At 45.8% G+C, this 14,774-nt stretch overlaps 11 pseudogenes; 1 reads left to right on the top strand and 10 right to left on the bottom strand.

The window, feature by feature from the left end:
- The first annotated feature begins 383 nt into the window (after positions 1 to 383).
- On the top strand, positions 384 to 502 carry LOC143936984 (5S ribosomal RNA; annotated as a pseudogene).
- Positions 503 to 1,697: 1,195 nt separating this feature from the next.
- Positions 1,698 to 1,816, bottom strand: LOC143937346 (5S ribosomal RNA; annotated as a pseudogene).
- Positions 1,817 to 1,917: 101 nt separating this feature from the next.
- Positions 1,918 to 2,036, bottom strand: LOC143937729 (5S ribosomal RNA; annotated as a pseudogene).
- A 320-nt stretch (positions 2,037 to 2,356) lies between these two features.
- LOC143937737 (5S ribosomal RNA) lies at positions 2,357 to 2,475 on the bottom strand (annotated as a pseudogene).
- Positions 2,476 to 5,507: 3,032 nt separating this feature from the next.
- On the bottom strand, positions 5,508 to 5,626 carry LOC143936983 (5S ribosomal RNA; annotated as a pseudogene).
- A 970-nt stretch (positions 5,627 to 6,596) lies between these two features.
- LOC143936982 (5S ribosomal RNA) lies at positions 6,597 to 6,715 on the bottom strand (annotated as a pseudogene).
- A 6,689-nt stretch (positions 6,716 to 13,404) lies between these two features.
- On the bottom strand, positions 13,405 to 13,523 carry LOC143937364 (5S ribosomal RNA; annotated as a pseudogene).
- A 101-nt stretch (positions 13,524 to 13,624) lies between these two features.
- On the bottom strand, positions 13,625 to 13,743 carry LOC143937727 (5S ribosomal RNA; annotated as a pseudogene).
- A 320-nt stretch (positions 13,744 to 14,063) lies between these two features.
- On the bottom strand, positions 14,064 to 14,182 carry LOC143937339 (5S ribosomal RNA; annotated as a pseudogene).
- A 100-nt stretch (positions 14,183 to 14,282) lies between these two features.
- On the bottom strand, positions 14,283 to 14,401 carry LOC143937134 (5S ribosomal RNA; annotated as a pseudogene).
- A 101-nt stretch (positions 14,402 to 14,502) lies between these two features.
- On the bottom strand, positions 14,503 to 14,621 carry LOC143936346 (5S ribosomal RNA; annotated as a pseudogene).
- Positions 14,622 to 14,774: the final 153 nt, after the last annotated feature.

Here is a 14,774-nt window from a genome sequence, read left to right as displayed (position 1 = left end):
CCGCTGCTGTCGCTGTGGGCAACAGGCTGGCACCATTCTCCACATTTTCTGGGAATGCCCTAAATTACAAACATTCTGACAGCCTGTCCTGAGACTCATGTATCTATAGGCTTCCGCGCTCTATGAAAAAATAGGGAAAAGGTGGATGACAAAAGAAGCAGCAATCACTGTATGAGTTGACTCTCAATGTATAGACTAAAAATAAAGTGGGGGTGTGTGCGCTTAACTTATAAACCAAAAATATGAAAGAAGAAAAGAACACTCTAAATATCAACCAGGTGTAAATATACACAAAATTTGTGAACCAACACAAATAATTAAATATAAATATAAAGTGACCATCTTGACGTTTAACAAGAGGGTTGAGAGTGCCCAAAGAGATCACCTACGGCCCCATCACCCTGAAAGCGCCCAATCTCATCTGATCTCAGAGGCTAAACAGTGTCGGGCCTGGTTAGTACCTGGATGGGAGACCGCCTGGAAATACCAGGTTCCATAGGCTTCTTTTTATGTTGTTGGCTTTGAACTGTTTTTTTTGCTTGTTTCTCAAGGCGACCATCTTGGCGTTTGTCAATAGGGTTGGGTGTGTCTTGAAGAGAACGCTTATGGCCACATCACCCTGAAAGCACCCAATCTCGTCTGATCTCAGAGGCTTAGCAGCGTCAGGCCTGGTTAGTACCTGGTATCGTACACCGGTGGTGTTGGCCAAAATATTCCCCGGTCAATCTGACCGCTGCTGTCACTGTGGGCAACAGGCTGGCACCATTCTCCACATTTTCTGCGAATGCACTAAATTACAAACATTCTGGCATCCTGTCCTGAGACTCATCCACAAGTTCACAGACATTTCCTTAGCCAATGATCCCGCAGCAGTTCTTCTCAATCTAACTCTCAATCTGTCGAGAAAGCGTTATCATAAGTCCTTACTTAAACATCTCCTCAATGCAGCTAGGGCCTGCATCCCAAGTCAGTGGAAAGAGCAATCTGCTCCAATGGTGACCCAGTGGTTCGCAAGGGTAAATGATATTGAACGAATGGAAGACCTGACTGCCACAATGAGGGATAAAACGGAGGAGCATGGGAACAGATGGTTCTACTGGACCCAGTTTCGCTTTTCGGAAGAATACCTCCGCGAGACATAGTAAGCTCATGGTGATCGTTGGAGATCGCTGTTCCAAACGTTGGACAGCTGATGAGCTGGTGAGCCGAGGGCGTCTCTTGCTCCCTGGGAGGGGACCCCATCCTATCCACTCTACCCACGACACCCCCTTACCCCTTCTTTTCCTTTTCTGCCATTTCCTTCCCCAATCTTCTCTTTCCCCTTCTCCCTCCTTTCAGTTCTACTATTTCCCTTCTTAACTCAAAAAAGGGAAAAGAAAATGGTATGTTCCGACCCCATTTGACTACTACACAATACTCTTCCCCTATCTATGGATATCTAAACTCTTCGAGGGTAGCAGGGCTAGTATCAATAATATTTTAAGTGGTAGAGGATCCCAACGAGATGGAGCTTTAATCTCATCTTGATATGACCGCAAAGCTGTACACGTGCTATTCTCCTCGGACTTCTTACCATTGGCTCTGATATCCATGCAATATGATCGTTTGTTTGTAACTATTTGTATCACACATTCTGTGAAGTTGCCTTTGCATTGTATGTCGCATACTACTAAATAAAAAATAAAATAAAAAAAAGAAGCCTATGGCACCTGGTATTCCCAGGCGGTCTCCCATCCAGGTACTAACCAGGCCTGACACTGTTTAGCATCCGAGATCAGACGAGATTGGGTGCTTTCAGGGTGATGGGGCCATAGGTGATCTCTTCGGGCACTCTCAACCCTCTTGACAAACGCCAAGATGGTCACCTTGGGAAACAAGTGAAAAAAAAAACAGGCCAAGGCCAACAACATAAAAAGAAGCCTACAGCACCTAGTATTCCCAGGTGGTCTCCAATCCAGGTACTAGCAAGGCCCAACCCTGTTTAGCTTCTGAGATCAGAGGAGATCGGGTGCTTTCAGGGTTATGTGCCCATAGGCAATCTCTTTGGGCATTCTCAACCCTCTTGACAAATGCCAAGATAGTCACCTTGAGATACAAGCGAAAAAAAACAGGTCAATGTCAACAACATAAAAAGAAGAATATGGCACCTGGTATTCCAACGCCATCTCCCATCCAGGTACTAACTAGGCCCAACCCTTCTTAGCCTCAGAGGAGAGAAGAGATAGGGCTCTTTCAGGGTGATGCTGCTGTAAGCGATCTCTTTGGGCACTCTCAACCCTCTTGACAAATGCCAAGATGGTCACCTTGGGAAACAAGCGAAAAAAAAAAACGAATCAACGCCAACAACATAAAAAGAAGCCTACAATAACTGGTATTCCCAGGTGGTCTCCCATCCAGGTACTAACCAGGCCCGACTCTTCTTAGCCTCCAAGATCAGACGAGATTGGGTGCTTTCAGAGTGATGTGGCCATAGGCAATCTCTTCAGGCACTCTCAACACTCTTGACAAACACCAAGATGGTCACTTTGGGAAACAAGCGAAAAAAAAACAGGTCAACACTAACAACATAAAAAGAAGTCTACGACACCTGGTATTCCCAGGCGGTCTCCCATCCAGGTACTAACAAGGCCCGACTCTTCTTAGCCTCCATCATCAAACGAGATCGGGTGCTTTCAGGGTGATGTGCCCGTAGGCTATCTCTTCAGGCACTTTCAACCCTCTTGACAAACGCCAAGATGGTCACCTTGGGAAACAAGCAAAAAAAATAAAAATAAGTCGGAAGCTAGAGACAATACGGCCCGAGTCCTCAATTTAATCCATGCGGCGCATGTACAGGGAAGGCCCTTGCTTATGTTGTCAACGGACGCGGAGAAGGCCTTTGACAGGGTGGCCTGGCACTTTATGCAGGCCACCCTGGAACATATAGGTCTTGGCCTCAACATGATGAGCTGGGTAATGTCGCTTTACTCCACGCCGTCGGCAGCGGTACGGGTGAACGAGTGGTGCTCGGACTCTTTCCCCATCACTAATGGGACGAGGCAGGGGTGCTCTCTGTCTCCCCTAATTTTTATTCTGACACTGGAACCACTTATGTGTCACGTTCGGAATGACCCGAATATTACTGGCATATCCAAACCCTCGGCACACCACAAAATTGTGGCGTACGCTGACGATCTAATTTTTTTCCGTCTCCAATCCACACATTTTGCTTCCCAATATACTTGCGTCTCTACAGCGATACAGCAGCCTATCAAACTATGAATATATCGGTCCCGGATGGTGAGGCCAAGAGGCTCCGCTCCGCTTTTCCATTCTACTGGGCTGAAAAATCTATACGTTACCTGGGCGTTGACATCGCACCGGATTTAGCGCAATTGTACCCGCTTAATTTTGTCCCTCTCCTGGATAGACTGAAATCTGATTTGGGAAACTGGCATGCTTTAACACTGACCTGGTTCGGGCGCTGTAATGCATTCAAAATGACGGCCCTCCCGCGGATCTTATACATGTTCCAGACATTACCGATCCGGTTACCCCCAATTTTTTTAAGACAACTGCAGGTGCTGCTCCGGGAGTTTATTTGGGCGCGCAAACCGCCCAGAGCCCGTTTGCAATTGCTTGCCAGACCAAAGGACAAGGGGGGGTCTGGGTCTCCCAGATCTCAGACAATACTACAGAGTGACTCTGCTAGCGAGTGTCGTTGATTGGCATTGTAATGGCCCACACAAGCAGTGGGTGGAGATGGAGATTGAGGATGGATCCATTCCCCTATTGACCTCCCCGTGGCTCCTGTCCTCCCTACCAAAAGACCTCAGAGGTCACCCCGTAGTGGGAGCTACGTTGGCTGTTGTGCGGAGGTTGTTCCGTTGCACACACATTGCTCCCCTGCCATCACCAATGACTCCGGTTATAGGTAATCCAGACTTCCCACCGGGATTTACCAACAAGAAACTGTGACAGTTGACAGTGATGGGGAAACAGCGTCTGGGAGAGGTGTGGCCCTCGGGAGGGCTCCCGACCACGCAAACTGTCGCCGAGCTTTCTGACCCTCCGCTTGACTTGTTTAGTGCTTATCAACTTCGTCACTTTCTTCTGGCCATACAAAGGGCCCCCTACACTCCTAGAGACCTGACACCCTATGAATCCATCTGTCACAAAAGGGAACCTGTGCGACACACCCTCTCCCTTCTGTACAACCTATTGAGTAGTCAGGAGGAGGAGTCGACCCCACCATTTATCCACAAATGGGAGAGGGACTTAGGCATCACATTTACCCCACAACAGATAGGGAAGATCCTGACCTTAGTACATAAAGCTTCCATCGCAAACCAATATCAAGAATCAGGATACAAGATAGTCTCACGCTGGTATAGAGTCCCATACCTTCTGAATAAAATGGATAGATAGATCCCGGATGTTTGTTGGAGGTGAAATTCAGATACGGGGACCATGGGACACCTTTTCTGGGCATGCCCGGCCTTGAGGAACTTTTGATTTCCCAGCAGCATGCCTTCTACACTTGACCCAACAGCCTGTTCGAAAATACAAAAAAACCCTCACGATGCAACTCCTGAATGCCGCCTGGGCCTGCATTCCGGCACTGTGGAGGCAGCCTCAGCCCCCATCCAAGGTGCTGTGGTATTCCAAAGTCAATCATATTCTCTGGATGGAAGAATTGACCGCCAACCTTCACAACACTGAAGAGGCATTTAGTGTTACATGGAGGCCCTGGAGGTATTTTACTGGTACTCGAGACTACATTCGGGAGGTGAGCAGTGCCTCTGTCCCAGAAAACGACTGAACATCTAACATTTACCTATGAAGGCCATGTCTGCCCTGGGTGGCATTCCCCCCCTCCCTTTTTGTCTTTATTTTTCTTTTTTTCCCCGCCGCCATCCCCCCACCTCCTCTCTCTCCGTCTTTGCACTCTTTTCTTCCCCCGTCCTCCCTTTTGACTATGCCTTGTCTCCTTACTAGCCTTCGGGACCCAGAAGAACCCCAGGGTTCTGGACATGACCGGCTCTGGAAAACCCAGGCGGTCTCCCATCCAGGTACAAACCAGGCCCAACCGTGCTTAGCCTCTGAGACCAAACGAGATTGGGTGCTTTCAGGGTGTTGTGCCCGTAGGAAATTTCTTTGTGCACTCTCAACCTTCTTGACAAATGCCAAGATGGTCACCTTGGGAAACAAGGGAAAAAAAACTGGTCAAAGCCAACAACATAAAAAGAATCCTACAGCATCCGGTATTCCCAGGCGATCTCCCAATCAAGACACTAACAAGGCCAGATCCTTCTATGTCACCTGGTCTTCCCAGGCAGTCTCCCATCCAGGAACTAACCAGGCCTGACGCTGCTAAGCCTCTGAAATCAGACGAGATCGGGTGCTTTCAGGGTGATGTGGCCGTAAGCGTTCTCTTCAAGACACGCCCAACCCTCTTGACAAACGCCAAGATGGTCGCCTTGAGAAACAAGCAAAAAACACAGTTCAAAGCCAACAACATAAAAAGAAGCCTATGGAACCTGGTATTTCCAGGCGGTCTCCCATCCAGGTACTAACCAGGCCCGACACTGTTTAGCCTCTGAGATCAGATGAGATTGGGCGCTTTCAGGGTGATGGGGCCGTAGGTGATCTCTTTGGGCACTCTCAACCCTCTTGTTAAACGCCAAGATGGTCACCTTGGGAAACAAGCGAAAATAAACAGGTAAACGCCAACAACATAAAAAGAAGCCTACGGCACCTGGTATTCACAGATGGTCTCCCATACAGGTATTAACCAGGCCGTACACTGCTAGGCCTCCGAGATCAGATGAGATTGTGCGCTTTCAGGGTGATGTGGCCATAGGTGTTCTATTTAGACACTCTCAACCCTCTTGACAAATACCAAGATGGTTATCTTGGGAAACAAGTGAAAAAAAACAGGTCAACGCCAACAACATAGACCCTGGCGGTCTCCCATCTGACCCAGACCCTGCTTAGCCTCTGAGATCGGGCGCTTTCAGGGTGATGTGACCTCAGGCGAACGCTTTGGGACATACTCAAAACTCTTGACTGATGCTAAAATGGTCACCTTGGGAAACAAGCGAAAGAAAAACAGGTCAAAGCCAACAATATAAAAAGATTCCTACGGCACCTTTAATTAGGTACTATCCAGGCCGGACCCTGCTTAGCCTCTGAGATCAGGTGAGATCGGGCGCTTTCAGGGGGATGTGGCCGTAGGAGATTTCTTTGGGCTCTCTCAGCCCTCTTGACAAATGCCAAGATGATCACCTTGGGAAACAAGGGAAAAAAAACTGGTCAAAGCCAACAACATAAAAAGAATCCTACAGCATCCGGTATTCCCAGGCGATCTCCCAATCAAGACACTAACAAGGCCAGATCCTTCTATGTCACCTGGTCTTCCCAGGCAGTCTCCCATCCAGGAACTAACCAGGCCTGACGCTGCTAAGCCTCTGAAATCAGACGAGATCGGGTGCTTTCAGGGTGATGTGGCCGTAAGCGTTCTCTTCAAGACACGCCCAACCCTCTTGACAAACGCCAAGATGGTCGCCTTGAGAAACAAGCAAAAAACACAGTTCAAAGCCAACAACATAAAAAGAAGCCTATGGAACCTGGTATTTCCAGGCGGTCTCCCATCCAGGTACTAACCAGGCCCGACACTGTTTAGCCTCTGAGATCAGATGAGATTGGGCGCTTTCAGGGTGATGGGGCCGTAGGTGATCTCTTTGGGCACTCTCAACCCTCTTGTTAAACGCCAAGATGGTCACCTTGGGAAACAAGCGAAAATAAACAGGTAAACGCCAACAACATAAAAAGAAGCCTACGGCACCTGGTATTCACAGATGGTCTCCCATACAGGTATTAACCAGGCCGTACACTGCTAGGCCTCCGAGATCAGATGAGATTGTGCGCTTTCAGGGTGATGTGGCCATAGGTGTTCTATTTAGACACTCTCAACCCTCTTGACAAATACCAAGATGGTTATCTTGGGAAACAAGTGAAAAAAAACAGGTCAACGCCAACAACATAGACCCTGGCGGTCTCCCATCTGACCCAGACCCTGCTTAGCCTCTGAGATCGGGCGCTTTCAGGGTGATGTGACCTCAGGCGAACGCTTTGGGACATACTCAAAACTCTTGACTGATGCTAAAATGGTCACCTTGGGAAACAAGCGAAAGAAAAACAGGTCAAAGCCAACAATATAAAAAGATTCCTACGGCACCTTTAATTAGGTACTATCCAGGCCGGACCCTGCTTAGCCTCTGAGATCAGGTGAGATCGGGCGCTTTCAGGGGGATGTGGCCGTAGGAGATTTCTTTGGGCTCTCTCAGCCCTCTTGACAAATGCCAAGATGATCACCTTGGGAAACAAGCGGAAAAAAAAAACCATGTCAACGCCAACAACATAAAAAGAATCCTATGGCACCTGGTATTCCCAGTTGGTCTCCCATCCAGTTACTAATCAGGCCCAACAATGCTTAGCCTCCGAGATCAGACAAGATCAGGCACTTTCAAGATAATGGGGCCATAGGCGATCTCTTCGGGCACTCTCAACCATCTTGACAAACGCCAACATGGTCATCTTGGGAAACAAGAGAAAAAAACCAAGTCATTGCCAACATTGGAGGCTAAGCAGGTTTGGGCAATCAGTTTCCTTGCCTGAAATAGGCATCTCAGAACTGCCATCTGGCTGCTTCCCGGGTTTCCAACTCCTTCAACTAATCCCAGGAGACAATACTTCGCCTCCATCCTTGTGGAGGTTCCAAAGTGTACAGAGAAGCTGGTATATATAGAAGACTACAGCATACAGAAGAAAGGCTAGTGAATACAGAATACAGACTCGAATATGTAGATAGGCTTGAGTATACAGAGATGCTAGAGTAAACAGTGAGGCTGGGGTACACAGAGAGGCTAGTTTAAAGAGAGGCTAGTATATACAAAGATGTTAGTGTATATAGAGAGGTTAGTGTATAGAGAGAGTCGAGTGTATACAGAAAGGACAGTGCATATAGAGAAGCTAGTGTATACAGAAGACAGGCTTGGGTATACATCAAAGCTGACATTCTATACAGAAGACTGGGTAGTGTATACAGAGAGTCTAGTAGGTACAGAAGACAGGCTGGTGTATTCTAGCTAGTATTTACAGTCTAGTGTATACAGAAGACAGACTGTGGTATACAGAGAGTTTAGTGTATTCAGAGAGTCTAGTGTATACAGTCGGCGAGTGTATACATAAGACTGGCTAGTTTACACAGTGTTTACAGAGATGCAAGGGTGTACAGAGAAGCTGGTATATATAGAAGACTACAGCATACAGAAGAAAGGCTAGTGAATACATAATACAGACTCGCGTATGTAGATAGGCTTGAGTATACAGAGATGCTAGAGTAAACAGTGAGGCTGGGGTACACAGAGAGGCTAATTTAAAGAGAGGCTAGTATATACAAAGATGTTAGTGTATATAGAGAGGTTAATGTATAGAGAGGGTCGAGAGTATACAGAAAGGACAGTGCATATAGAGAAACGAGTGTATACAGAAGACAGGCTTGGGTATACATCAAAGCTGACAGTGTATACAGAAGACTGGGTAGTGCATACAGAGAGTCTAGTGGGTAAAGAAGACAGGCTGGGGTATTCTAGCTAGTTTTTACAGTCTAGTGTATACAGAAGACAGGCTGTGGTATACAGAGGGTTTAGTGTATTACAGAGATGCAGGGGTGTACAGAGAAGCTAGTATATATAGAAGACTACAGCATACAGAAGAAAGGCTAGTGAATACAGAATAAAGGCTGGCTTCTACGGAGAGGCTAGTGTATGCAGAACACTATCTAGGGTATATAGAGAGGCTAGATTATACAGAGAGGCTAGTGCATAGAGTGAAGCTATTGTATATAGAAGCCTGGTTAGTGTATACAGAGAAGCTAGTGTGTACAGAAGAAAGGCTAGACAGGCTATAAAGAGAGACAAGTTTTTACAGAAGACAGTTTGGGGTATACAGAGATGCTAGTTTATACAGAGAGACTAATGTATACAGAAGACAGGCTAGGGCATACAGAAGACAGAAGACGGGCTAGTGTATTCAGAACATAGGCTAGTGTATATCGAAGACAGGCTATTGTATGCAGAAGACCGGCTAGTGTAAACATGCTGGTGTATATAGAGAGGCTAGTGAATTTAGAGGGTAGGCTAAGTGATAACAGAAGACAATCTGGGCTATACAGAGACATTTCATCATTTCATCTAGCTCACATCTCTAATGGAGTTTGTCTCATTGCCATGTTATGTCTTTTCATTCTTATGCTAAATATAGATCACTACACGATTTTAATCATCCACATCAAGCATGCAATAAAACTATCATACATCAAAATAAACCATGTACTCTTTTGCTCTATTTTGCATATTTGTAATTCTCCACATCAACTGTCACATTGGGTATGTGACATCCTGACACACCATCCTGACTTATTTTTCGTTATTTCTTATTAGAAATAGAGAGTACTATCTCAAAATCCGCTTAAATCTATTCACTTCGATGAGTTCTACCGCTAATTGTACGGTAATGCAAAATGTTCACAAAACCATCCATTTGCTACCAGACATGCTGCACATACTAAGAGTAATGTAACTATCGCTCTCTAACGATGTAAACAGTTTTATTGCTTTTCTGACATTAACCAAGTATCTCTGACATTAACTGAGTATGTCTCTGCACTATGATCTCAATAATAATAATAATAATAATAGAATTGTGTAATGCAAAGATCAACTAGTCTAATAAAAGCTTTCTCATTGGTACCGGCATATCCTTTAAATTTAGACTAACGCAACTATTTCTCGGCCATTTTCAAGCTAAGCTTTCAATCTCTTACCTTTGAACAGCGATACTTCCTCCCTACAATATTAAGCCATTTAAATGTCCTATTGGTCGCCTATATTATACAACTCTCTGAAAAGCCTATATGTAGAGAATAAAACTAGTCTTACATCTTAATAAAACAGTTTTATTGCTCAACCAGTATCAGCTGTCATGACAAATAAACGTTTCCACTGTTTGACTCTATTTTCTGTATTACTTCTTTTTCTCCACCTTAACTGTCACAGTTAAAACACAGTGACAAAACATTTCTTTTTACCGCAGCAAAATGTGAGAAAAGCAGTGTAAGCCGTCTTTCTGCCATATGCTTCAGAAAATTAATTTTAAATCCATATCAATTCCACATATTCTTTCTTACAATTTTAATATTTACTGATAGCAATTACTGATATTAAATTATGACTACACCAGTGGAAAAGGACCGCGTAATGGAACTGTGAAATTAATCATAATCTCAGCGTTAATTTAGCTGATAAATTTACGATTTACTCAACGATTTACTCAACGATTTACTCAACGATTTAAACTTAGATTTTTTTCATTCTAAGTCTATTTAATCTTAAATAATTTATACTATATTCTACTGTACTCTTAAATTATGTACTGTTGTTCTGTATTTTAGCCATGCTCATATTTCGTTTTATGTTGCAACCATCGAATCTCATTGCTATTCCGACATTCTGCCTTAATGAGGATATTACTTTGCAACTATCCCTTGATCCCTTTTGTGTTTTCACTTTATCTCGACCTATATATACTGCCTCAATATTTTCCTAATTTGTTTTGCTATACTTATTATTATTATATTATAGAGATTACTAACTCTAAATCATTGTAAACCTAACCATAGTTATAATGTCTACAGCTAATTTTACGTTAAAGCAAAATTCACACAAAACCATCTTTTTAAAACCTTTACACATTAAGAGTAATGCAACCATCGCTCGCTACCTCTTTGCAATAGGATTCTCTTTCCAGTGGAAACGGAAAACAGTCAGTGTAAGCCGTCTTCGTGCGCAACAAAATTAACATTAACTCTTTGGGCACTCTGAAGCCTCTTGACAAAGGCCAAGATGGTCACCTTGGGAAACAAGCTAAAAAAACAGGTCAAAGCCAACCTACGGCATCCAGTATTCCCAGGCGATCTCCCAATCAAGACACTAACCAGACCAGATCCTTCTATGGCACCTGGTCTTCCCAGGCAGTCTCCCATCCAGGTACTAACCAGGCCTGATGCTGCTTAGCCTCTGAAATCAGACGAGATCGGATGCTTTCAGGTTGATGTGGCCGTAAGCGATCTCTTCAAGACACGCCCAACCCTCTTGACAAACGCCAAGCTGGTCGCCTTGAGAAACAAGCAAAAAAAAACAGGTCAAAGCCAACAACATAAAAAGAAGCCTATGGGCTTACAGCGGACCCTAAAAGATGGGACCCACTAGCTCTGTCATGGTTCGGACGCTGTAATGTGTTGAAGATGAACGCGATGCCACGACTTCTGTATCTACTACAAGCCTTACCTATCAAAATACCCCAGACTTTCTTTCATGCGGTTCGCTCAATCTTTATCAAGTTCCTCTGGCGCGGAAAACATATGCGTATTGGTAGATCAATGCTATTGCGACCGAAATTGCGGGGAGGTATTGGCTTCCCGGACCCTGCTCTATATTACACAGCGACGCACATGACACCGGTGGTTGACTGGTGCCGGTGTTCTGCCATATACTGTCCGGCCATGATATAGTGTCTGCGCCGTACTGCGCATGCGCAGTACAGAGCAGACGAAGCTTCGTAAAATCTCCGAAGCTGAACGCCGCCTGCGCGGTGAGTGGAGGTGGTAGCCCCACCATCCATGCGGACATAAGGTTGTGAATATTAGAGGGCCCCTTCGCAGGCGAGCTTCGCTCGCCACGCTTCGGTCTCGGCCTCACTGCGCTCGGCTCTTTTATAATCTTACTCTATGTCCACTTGCATAGTGGGGATAGAACCTGGACTCAGTGGGCAGGCGCCGTTCATGCTCGGCAATTTTCGGAATCTGTGTTGCTGTGTACTGCGCATGCGCAGTACACAGCGGACACCATCCGATGGGGGACCATATGTGATAAGACACCAGCATGGGGAACTGAAGCTATGGGTCAAGCTAGAGCAGGAGATGGCGCGGGTTCCACTGGCTGGTCTGCCTTGGGCGGGGAGGCCATTGGAGCCCTGTGTGACTACTCACCCGTTAATTGGCCCCTCGCTCGCCGAGATGGATAGTTTTTTTCACCTTTCCCACCTGACTAACTTCCCTTCTCCTATGACCCCAATTATTGGACATCCTAGATTCCCTCCGGGCCTGTCTGACCAGGCTTTTACCAGGCAAGCCCCGAAAGGGCTTCTGAGAGCAGCCCTATTTCTTGGACCCACGGGCTTGATTCCCATGGGGACCATACTGCTAGAGCAAGTACCTGTTGCATTGGATAGCTGGAGAGCTAGACAGCTAATCCATTTCCTCAGATCACTACCTAACCATTCGTTCTTCTCTAGACAATTCCACCCCTTTGCCTGGATGATGGCCCAATTCGTGGTTCCCTCTCTAGGTCCTACCAAATCCTGACAGACGCACAATCCTCCACGGATCCACCCTTCCTAGCTAAATGGAAAAGGGACTTACAAACTACATTCTCCAAACCACAGAAGGACAGAATACTCTTTTTCGTCCATAAGTCGTCACTCTGCAGTAAATATCAGGAGATCTCATATAAGCTGATCACACGCTGGTATCGTACACCGGTGGTGTTGGCCAAAATATTCCCCGGTCAATCTGACCGCTGCTGTCGCTGTGGGCAACAGGCTGGCACCATTCTCCACATTTTCTAGGAATGCCCTAAATTACAAACATTCTGGCAGCCTGTCCTGAGACTCATCCACAAGTTCACAGACATTTCCTTAGCCAATGATCCCGCAGCAGTTCTTCTCAATCTAACTCCTATGTCGAGAAAGCGTTATCATAAGTCCTTACTTAAACATCTCCTCAATGCAGCTAGGGCCTGCATCCCAAGTCAGTGGAAAGAGCAATCTGCTCCAATGGTGACCCAGTGGTTCGCAAGGGTAAATGATATTGAACGAATTACCCCTTACCCCTTCTTTTCCTTTTCTGCCATTTCCTTCCCCAATCTTCTCTTTCCCCTTCTCCCTCCTTTCAGTTCTACTATTTCCATTCTTAACTCAAAAAAGGGAAAAGAAAATGGTATGTTCCGACCCCATTTGACTACTACACAATACTCTTCCCCTATCTACGGATATCTAAACTCTTCGAGGGTAGCAGGGCTAGTATCAATAATATTTTAAGTGGTAGAGGATCCCAACGAGATGGAGCTTTAATCTCATCTTGATATGACCGCAAAGCTGTACACGTGCTATTCTCCTCGGACTTCTTACCATTGGCTCTGATATCCATGCAATATGATCGTTTGTTTGTAACTATTTGTATCACACATTCTGTGAAGTTGCCTTTGCATTGTATGTCGCATACTACTAAATAAAAAAAAAAGAAGCCTATGGCACCTGGTATTCCCAGGCGGTCTCCCATCCAGGTACTAACCAGGCCCGGCACTGTTTAGCATCCGAGATCAGACGAGATTGGGCGCTTTCAGGGTGATGGGGCCGTAGGTGATCTCTTCGGGCACTCTCAACCCTCTTGACAAACGCCAAGATGGTCACCTTGGGAAACAAGTGAAAAAAAAAACAGGTCAAGGCCAACAACATAAAAAGAAGCCTACAGCACCTAGTATTCCCAGGTGGTCTCCAATCCAGGTACTAGCAAGGCCCAACCCTGTTTAGCTTCTGAGATCAGAGGAGATCGGGTGCTTTCAGGGTTATGTGCCCATAGGCAATCTCTTTGGGCATTCTCAACCCTCTTGACAAATGCCAAGATAGTCACCTTGAGATACAAGCGAAAAAAAACAGTTCAATGTCAACAACATAAAAAGAAGAATATGGCACCTGGTATTCCAACGCCATCTCCCATCCAGGTACTAACTAGGCCCAACCCTTCTTAGCCTCAGAGAAGAGAAGAGATAGGGCTCTTTCAGGGTGATGCTGCTGTAAGCGATCTCTTTGGGCACTCTCAACCCTCTTGACAAATGCCAAGATGGTCACCTTGGGAATCAAGCAAAAAAAAAAAACGAATCATCACCAACAACATAAAAAGAAGCCTACAATAGCTGGTATTCCCTGGTGGTCTCCCATCCAGGTACTAACCAGGCCCGACTCTTCTTAGCCTCCAAGATCAGACGAGATTGGGTGCTTTCAGAGTGATGTGGCCATAGGCAATCTCTTCAGGCACTCTCAACCCTCTTGACAAACACCAAGATGGTCACTTTGGGAAACAAGCGAAAAAAAAACAGGTCAACGCCAACAACATAAAAAGAAGTCTACGACACCTGGTATTCCCAGGCGGTCTTCCATCCAGGTACTAACAAGGCCCGACTCTTCTTAGCCTCCAACATCAAACGAGATCGGGTGCTTTCAGGGTGATGTGCCCGTAGGCAATCTCTTCAGGCACTTTCAACCGTCTTGACAAACGCCAAGATGGTCACCTTGGGAAACAAGTGAAAAAAAAAACAGGTCAAGGCCAACAACATAAAAGGAAGCCTACAGCACCTAGTATTCCCAGGTGGTCTCCAATCCAGGTACTAGCAAGGCCCAACCCTGTTTAGCTTCTGAGATCAGAGGAGATCGGGCGCTTTCAGGGTTATGTGCCCATAGGCAATCCCTTTGGGCATTCTCAACCCTCTTGACAAATGCCAAGATAGTCACCTTGAGATACAAGCGAAAAAAAACAGGTCAATGTCAACAACATAAAAAGAAGAATATGGCACCTGGTATTCCAACGCCATCTCCCATCCAGGTACTAACTAGGC

The sequence above is a fragment of the Lithobates pipiens genome, unplaced genomic scaffold, assembly GCF_037356315.1.
Source record: "Lithobates pipiens isolate NorthernLeopardFrog02 unplaced genomic scaffold, aLitPip1_a1.2 Scaffold_28, whole genome shotgun sequence".
Taxonomy (NCBI): Eukaryota; Metazoa; Chordata; class Amphibia; order Anura; family Ranidae; genus Lithobates; species Lithobates pipiens.
The sequence above is the reverse complement of the archived record's forward strand: the minus strand, read 5'-3'. Positions and strand labels throughout refer to the sequence as shown.